The 6,827-nt window shown below is 31.7% G+C and overlaps 1 long non-coding RNA gene across 1 annotated transcript; it reads right to left on the bottom strand.

Moving 5' to 3' along the window:
• Positions 1–357: 357 nt before the first annotated feature.
• On the bottom strand, positions 358–1,926 carry LOC149374946 (uncharacterized). Its single transcript, XR_016293002.1, has 3 exons — positions 1,873–1,926; positions 615–692; positions 358–475 (listed from the first exon to the last, which is right to left on the bottom strand). It is a non-coding gene; the product is annotated as an uncharacterized LOC149374946 (long non-coding RNA).
• Positions 1,927–6,827: the final 4,901 nt, after the last annotated feature.

Here is a 6,827-nt window from a genome sequence, read left to right as displayed (position 1 = left end):
GTTAGTACATGTCTCATTAGAACTGCATTATCGTGAAAGAGTAATTGGCAGATCTGGCAGAGTTGGTGAAAATATTTTAAATGATGGGAATTCACGTGAGTTGAAAGGTCCGCAACTAGTTTGGCATGTCAAGCAGACCAAAGATTCTGTTTGGGTGGTTGGAATTGTTGTCGCGATTACCATCCATTTTTTTAACCAATTTAAAATTGTTACCTCTTTACATAACCTGAGGGCCGCAATTGTCACTATCATAGAATCATCAATAAGGAAATCAATTGTAACCCTTGTAGTAACCGACTAAATTTTTTCAAAATTAATTTACTGCCGAAGTTATAGACCTACTGTGATTCTGTTATCTTCATTATCTTCATTGTAGATGGTCCTGCTGGTGTCTTCTCCTGCGATGGATTGTAAATTTTCCCGAGATGATTTTCTGGGTAGAGGATGGAAGTTTTTTATTTGGATGATTGTTTTCCTGTTGATAAAATGACAGTAATGGCTCGTTATTTTATCAAAGACTTAGCACACAATATGAAAAGTCTATTCAGAGATGTTATGTTCTGATAAGAAGCTCTAATAATCATTAAAAATTTTTATGTGCAAATATTTCATACCATTTTCTTGGGCACGAGCAGTCGTTCCAGAAAAGTTGGCGTCCTTCACGAAAGTGGTCGTGTGATTGACATTTGAGCCTAAAAATAACGTATTATTTCAATTTATGGTACTAGAACGAAATACTTCTAACATGAAAACATAATTATTTTACTTTTGGTAAAACATTCATACACATGGAAAGTGGCTATTATATATTTATATATCTGGTATTAGTCGGGTGAGTGAGTTAGAATCAATGATTGTATGAACGCAAGTCTTTTTGGAATCAATGGTTTTAAATTTCTCCGACTATATACATTAACAAATTTTCGAGAAGAACCGACACACTGCCGTATCAGCTAGTGGGTCGATTTCACCTACTTTCACTTGTGAGTGCGACTTAATCATCTAAGAACACTAGTAGAAATATGAAGAGATTTTCACGAGAACTAAAAAAAGTTATTAGATGAGAGAGGTACAGAACGTATATCGAAGGTAAAACCTCTTTAAACTCTACAATGATTATTATTCAGTCTCCCCACACCCAACACACTAACGGAGTAGTTGAACTGCACCGTGATCGATCGTCAAAGTTCAAAAATTGGAATTGTTTATCAAACGATATTCAATGTTATATTATGAAAATAATCTAAATGAGTTCGTCTGAGCAAATGACTGATCGTTCCTGATAATCTTCTTGTTCTACATTGTTGTATTTTTTTTCATGTAAATAATATGTACCTTTGATCAGGAGTATCATTCAACCGTCACTTCACATAAATTTCTTGGTCAATATAACAAGTATTTTAATTCAACTTGCGATATTCCAAAAGAAAATAGAAAAAGTCAAACTATTTCATGGTATAGTTATCTATTGCAGCAAAATTAATAAAATTTTCTAAATTAATCTGAGGAAGAATAAGTATTTGTAACAGTACATATATTATATGTATTATTTAAATTAGTATATAGTCGCTCTTCTAGTCTCAGGTTACTATATATAATTAAAATACATTTTCACATTATATTAAGAAGTGAGACATCTTACGTACTGTGTACAAATATCCTGTCTCTCTCTCCCTCTCTCTCTCTCTCTCTCTTATATATTTTTCTAAAGTATCTGGCTTATAACCTGATTATTTTATGTAAGATATAAATCCACGTTATTCATCGTACCTAACGAATACTTTCATCCTCGAAAAATCTTGACTCAAAATTATCATAGAATTTCACGTAAAAAAAAAATAAAATTATTTTCATCCAAATTAGGTAACTTACCTTTTGAAGGTCAATTTAATTTCGTTCCATTCTTTGATCGCTTGCTACGTGTAACTTTTTTACGAAATCGATTGTCTCGTATCGTATTTAAAACAGCTGGAAAACTTATTTTATACGTTAACTTGTAAAGAGACACTTGAATTCTATGTAAATACACAAAAATCTTGACGAGAATACGCTGTTATATTGCCAAGGAGCCAACCTGCGCTCACAAAGAAAATGTGTTTTAAGTGAAACATATTAATCATTAATAAGTGATTATCATCAGATTGTATTAATAGCATAATAATTGACATTTCTACTGTAAGTGGAGACAGATAACAGAGATAATCGTCCGAATAGTCTGTCACAGCTAAACATAATATGCTATCTACATTGAAGACAAAGAAAATTTTTGTATTCATAAAGTTTTTAAAATAATAATATTTTTTCTCTCTCGTAAGCTGTAAAATATACTCTTAGCTCGAGCACATTTATAGAAATAAAATTTCATCATCATAGTTTGTATTGCACACTTTACTCTCGAAAGTGAAGCAAATGTTTAAAGTCAGAAAAATTATTTTTTGACAATCATTATTATTGATATTGTAGGTATGAATTAAAAATCTTGCTGATTTGGTCATGAAAATATATATACGTTTTTTGCATTAGGGGTTTTGTCTATGATGTCGTCCTTTACCTTTGAATAAAAAATCTTCTTTTAAATTGTTAACATCTTCAGGTTATTGTTTTCCAAATGTTTATTTTTTTAATCTTATAATTACAAAAGAATTCGATGGCTTTGTAAATTTTTCCAAATGATGTCTGATTCTAGAAGCCTCCAAGGTCACTCTTTGGAGGGAAAAAACTTTTGGACGGCTTATTGTTAGGTGATTGAAAGTTTCTAAAATTGATAAGGCAGGGTGAATATTTTATGAATTCATTAAAAAGGTGCTTCAATTGTTTCCTCATTATATATTATAATGGTTGGCCTGGTTCAAGTTAACAGTAATGAACAAGCTGGCTTGACAAAAATTTAATTTAACATGGACGGTTGCATTTAATTTAAAAACATTTATGTGATTTCACTGATAACTGCCAAATTTACTGCTGCTTAATTAGTGTAATTTTACTTAGAATTGATAATTTAATCATCAATAGTAATTTATAACTTCAAGTGTTTTTTCATTGTATATTATAATGGTTAACCTAGTCATTTCCAAACGAGCTCAGCACTAAGGTCGCCATGAAAGATTCGCAAACCTGTGAATTAATTTCATTTCATTTCCTCACTTGAGCTGCATGGTATGCAGAAAAAAATATTAGATTACGTAGCTAGGCTAGAAAGTAGAGCTACTGCCTTCCTCTCTATATTATCAGTCAATAGTAGCCTCAATTTTCGGCCGTGGTACGTATACTTTTTTTCCTTACACCTCCGCCGAAAGTTCGACACAAAAATTTAAATAATTTTCAATCATATTAATGATACCATTACAGTATTATTCTTCTAGAAATTTCAAATGTACTGAATGTATGTTTGTCTTCATGTCTGTCTTTCACTTCTTATAATTTTTTTATCTCTACTTCTGCACTGTATGCAGCGGTCACGCCCCTGTGACAATCGATCATTTTACTTAAAAGTCAATTTATGTTGATGTTTCTCATTTTTATTCACGGAATTGATAGAAGAAAACAACTATAAGCAGAAATGCAACGTCATTTGTCATATTCAATGATTGCGTTCGATTTTTATTATTCGTTCGTTTATCGTTCATTCATAAATATATGATCGAGCAGATTATGGTCAAGAACTACTCCAAATGTGAAAAAAATAACGCTGAAAAAATAAAATAGTTTACCACTGTAACATTGCGATGTGACGAGTATTATTAAGATACGTTAATATAATTCAAATAATTTGTTAATATATCTTTATTGGATGTATATTTTGTCTTTCTGGAGATTTCTCTTCTTTAAAAACGCTTGTGGAAGTCTTTAATACCTTTTACTGTGACAAAGGCTGTCTTTATTTTTGTGGAGCCGCAAACTTTCAGAGCACATTCATGTAATACACTGGGCTCACTTCAACTGCATGTCTATGCAAAAAAAAAATCTTTATCGAATCAGCTAATATATGATAATGTACGGTAATAAATGAGCAAAAAGTAAATGAAATGTAAAGAACTGCAAAGCATATGTTATAATGGTTGATATATACTATTGTGAACTTGTTGTTGAATAAATATTTCAAAAAAGGCAATCGTCTTTAAAATATGACTATTATTTTTCTACCACTACATGATTTTTGTGAAAAACTGCAAAAGTTAGAAATTAATTTTGCAATTTTTCATGGCTGCTTCACAGCATCGCCATGTATTTCCACCAGAACAAAAAGTGTAACCGTAGACAAGTTGACCGGTATAGATGTAGTAAAAATTTTCAGTTAAATATAAGATTAAACTATAGAGGTTGAGAAGAGGAACAAATTGTGATGGTATAAATATATATTTTCCATGGTAAGCCGCTTAAGTTTACTCAAGGGTCTGATCAAACACAGCGCGATTTCAACTTGTATGGTCATCTGTTAGCATGTTCATTTGGGACTTATACACAGCAGACTTGGAGTTCTGCATGTTTATACATACGTAAATCAAAGAATATTAAATTAATAATAAAAAAAAATACAAACAAATTTTATTGGTTTGCCTGAGTAAGTGAACACAACTGATCCAATCTATTCATGGGACAGTTTTCACTTTATCATAGATTAAATATCACTGCCACTTACGGGCAACGAATTTCGCCTTCAATTTACGTCACGAAAAATTACACATTATTTATTTTTGATATTTACGTTTACAACCACCTTGAAAGCTGTTGTGTTTATGTAGATATATTTTAGAGTAGATATCTACTGACTTGCATAAGCTGATAATATTTACTTTGATATTGCCTGTTTAATCGTAAATTTTTTAATTTATTTTCGTACTGATCACTGTGAATGCCACTACAGAGGCCAGTTAATAAGTTAACCTACTTTACAATGTCGTATTCATTAAACATCAGTATTATACATTGATCGGAGGTATACAATTTGTATGAAATTAACGTTATACATGAGTAAAAGTTAACAATGAAAGCTATAAAAGTCTTGATTGAATTTGGGGTATCATTTTTAATTTACTTCTTTGCAGATAGATAATGAACTAGCTGGCATACAAAAATGTAATTTAACATTGTTGATTGCGTTTCATTGAAACACATTGAAAAACTCATGGGAAATTTTTTTTTAATTGTATGAATAGTTCCTGGGATTGACCGTAAAAAATAAGTCAAAACTGGATCAAGGAAAAGAAATAATTTATAAAAAATATTGGTATAAAAGAGTGGAGTAAATCGGTTGACTGATAACTGCCCAATGTTAGGTGAGCTCGGGTGTTGACATGATAAATTTTTTAATTTCGCGAAATGACTTTTCGAGCATTGAATCTTTACTCTTTGTAGAGTGACCGCGGATACATCCCGATGACGTTTTATAATATTATAAGAAGCGGGTATTATAAATAAATTAATAACATTACCACGAATGTATTTAAAAATTTTTGCTAAAAATTACTAATTCGATTGACAATAGTAATTTATCGATTATTTTAAATTTTTTTTTCTTAAGTTAACACAACAATATTAATAACGGATCTTTTTTTTTAAATTAACAGACTCACTGTTACCACCTCGCAAAACCATGAGCTGCCAAAATTGTCACCACCATCATAAAACTATCCGTCATGAAAGCCATGGTAACCCATCAACTTCGACAACTGATGCAAGAACTGCGATAATTAGGCCAGTCACAGATATGGGCGGCACTAGCAAGAGGAGTCCTTGCAACTTTAGGAAAAAGCCCTCATACCATTGTTCGCTCTGTCATAGAAATTCGGCAAACTCACAGGAATATACAATCCACGTAAATAACCATCACAAGAAACAACATTCCTGTCCCGAATGCCCAAAAATATTTTACAGCTTCACAGATGTTTTGAGGCATACCGAAAACTTCCACAAGCGCCTTTGCACTGGTTGTCGAAAAGTATTTGTGTCAAGCCGTGAACTTTCAGAACATGTCCGCATATCTCACGAATTTCGCTGCATAAAATGCCAAACATTCTTTTCCGGCTGTGATGAGTATTTGGTACACATGACAGGGCATAAGCACCCACACAAGCACACATGCCACAATGATGTTAGTCAGGCAAGAAGATCGTACTCAAATTTTAATGGATGTTCAATATGCTAACCAGTTCTTCAAGGAGGTTTGGGAGTATCATTCAGAGAGGCGAGAAACGAGGAGTCCCCCCTGCCTGTGCAGATGTACCCCCTTTACCGCGCACCTCCTCTTGCACTCAACTTTACAAACTTCAAACTGTATGACTGTAATTAATTATATTTTTGAAAAATGCCTGGAGAGTCGTGATTTTTTTTTGTTGGGCATATTCCTTTTATACTGAGGTATCTATAAATATTTTTTTTCTTAATCTAACACATTTATAATGTACCCTAATTTTAATTGAAAGGCAACCTAACCTTGTTCTCTCATAAGAGACTGTGTTAAATTGACAATATTTAATAATTATTTTCTTGATAATTTCCGTGGTGAAAAATTCATGTGCAGTCATGACACGCTTAAATATAACATACATTTTTTGTTGCACGATTCTACATTTTGAACTTTTCTCCCAAACCTCTCTAAGTAGGAGAGTAAAATGTATATAATGATTTTTAAAAGTCCTATTGCCATATTTTAATACTATACAGGATGAGCTTTATTAATTTGTATACTTTGTTACGTAAGCTAATAAAATAAAATAAAAATAAATTGATAAATAAAATGCGTCAAATGTCTTAAATTAATACTGCGTTACTGTAAAGCACTGAACCTACACTATTAGAAAAAAAAAAAAACCTGAAACAATTCTCAG

This window comes from Copidosoma floridanum, unplaced genomic scaffold (assembly GCF_036245765.1).
Source record: "Copidosoma floridanum isolate Cflo_tuat_1 unplaced genomic scaffold, Cflo_Japanese_pri ptg000013l, whole genome shotgun sequence".
Lineage (NCBI taxonomy): Eukaryota > Metazoa > Arthropoda > Insecta > Hymenoptera > Encyrtidae > Copidosoma > Copidosoma floridanum.
Note: the sequence above shows the minus strand (reverse complement) of the source record. Positions and strands in the feature narration are given on the sequence as shown.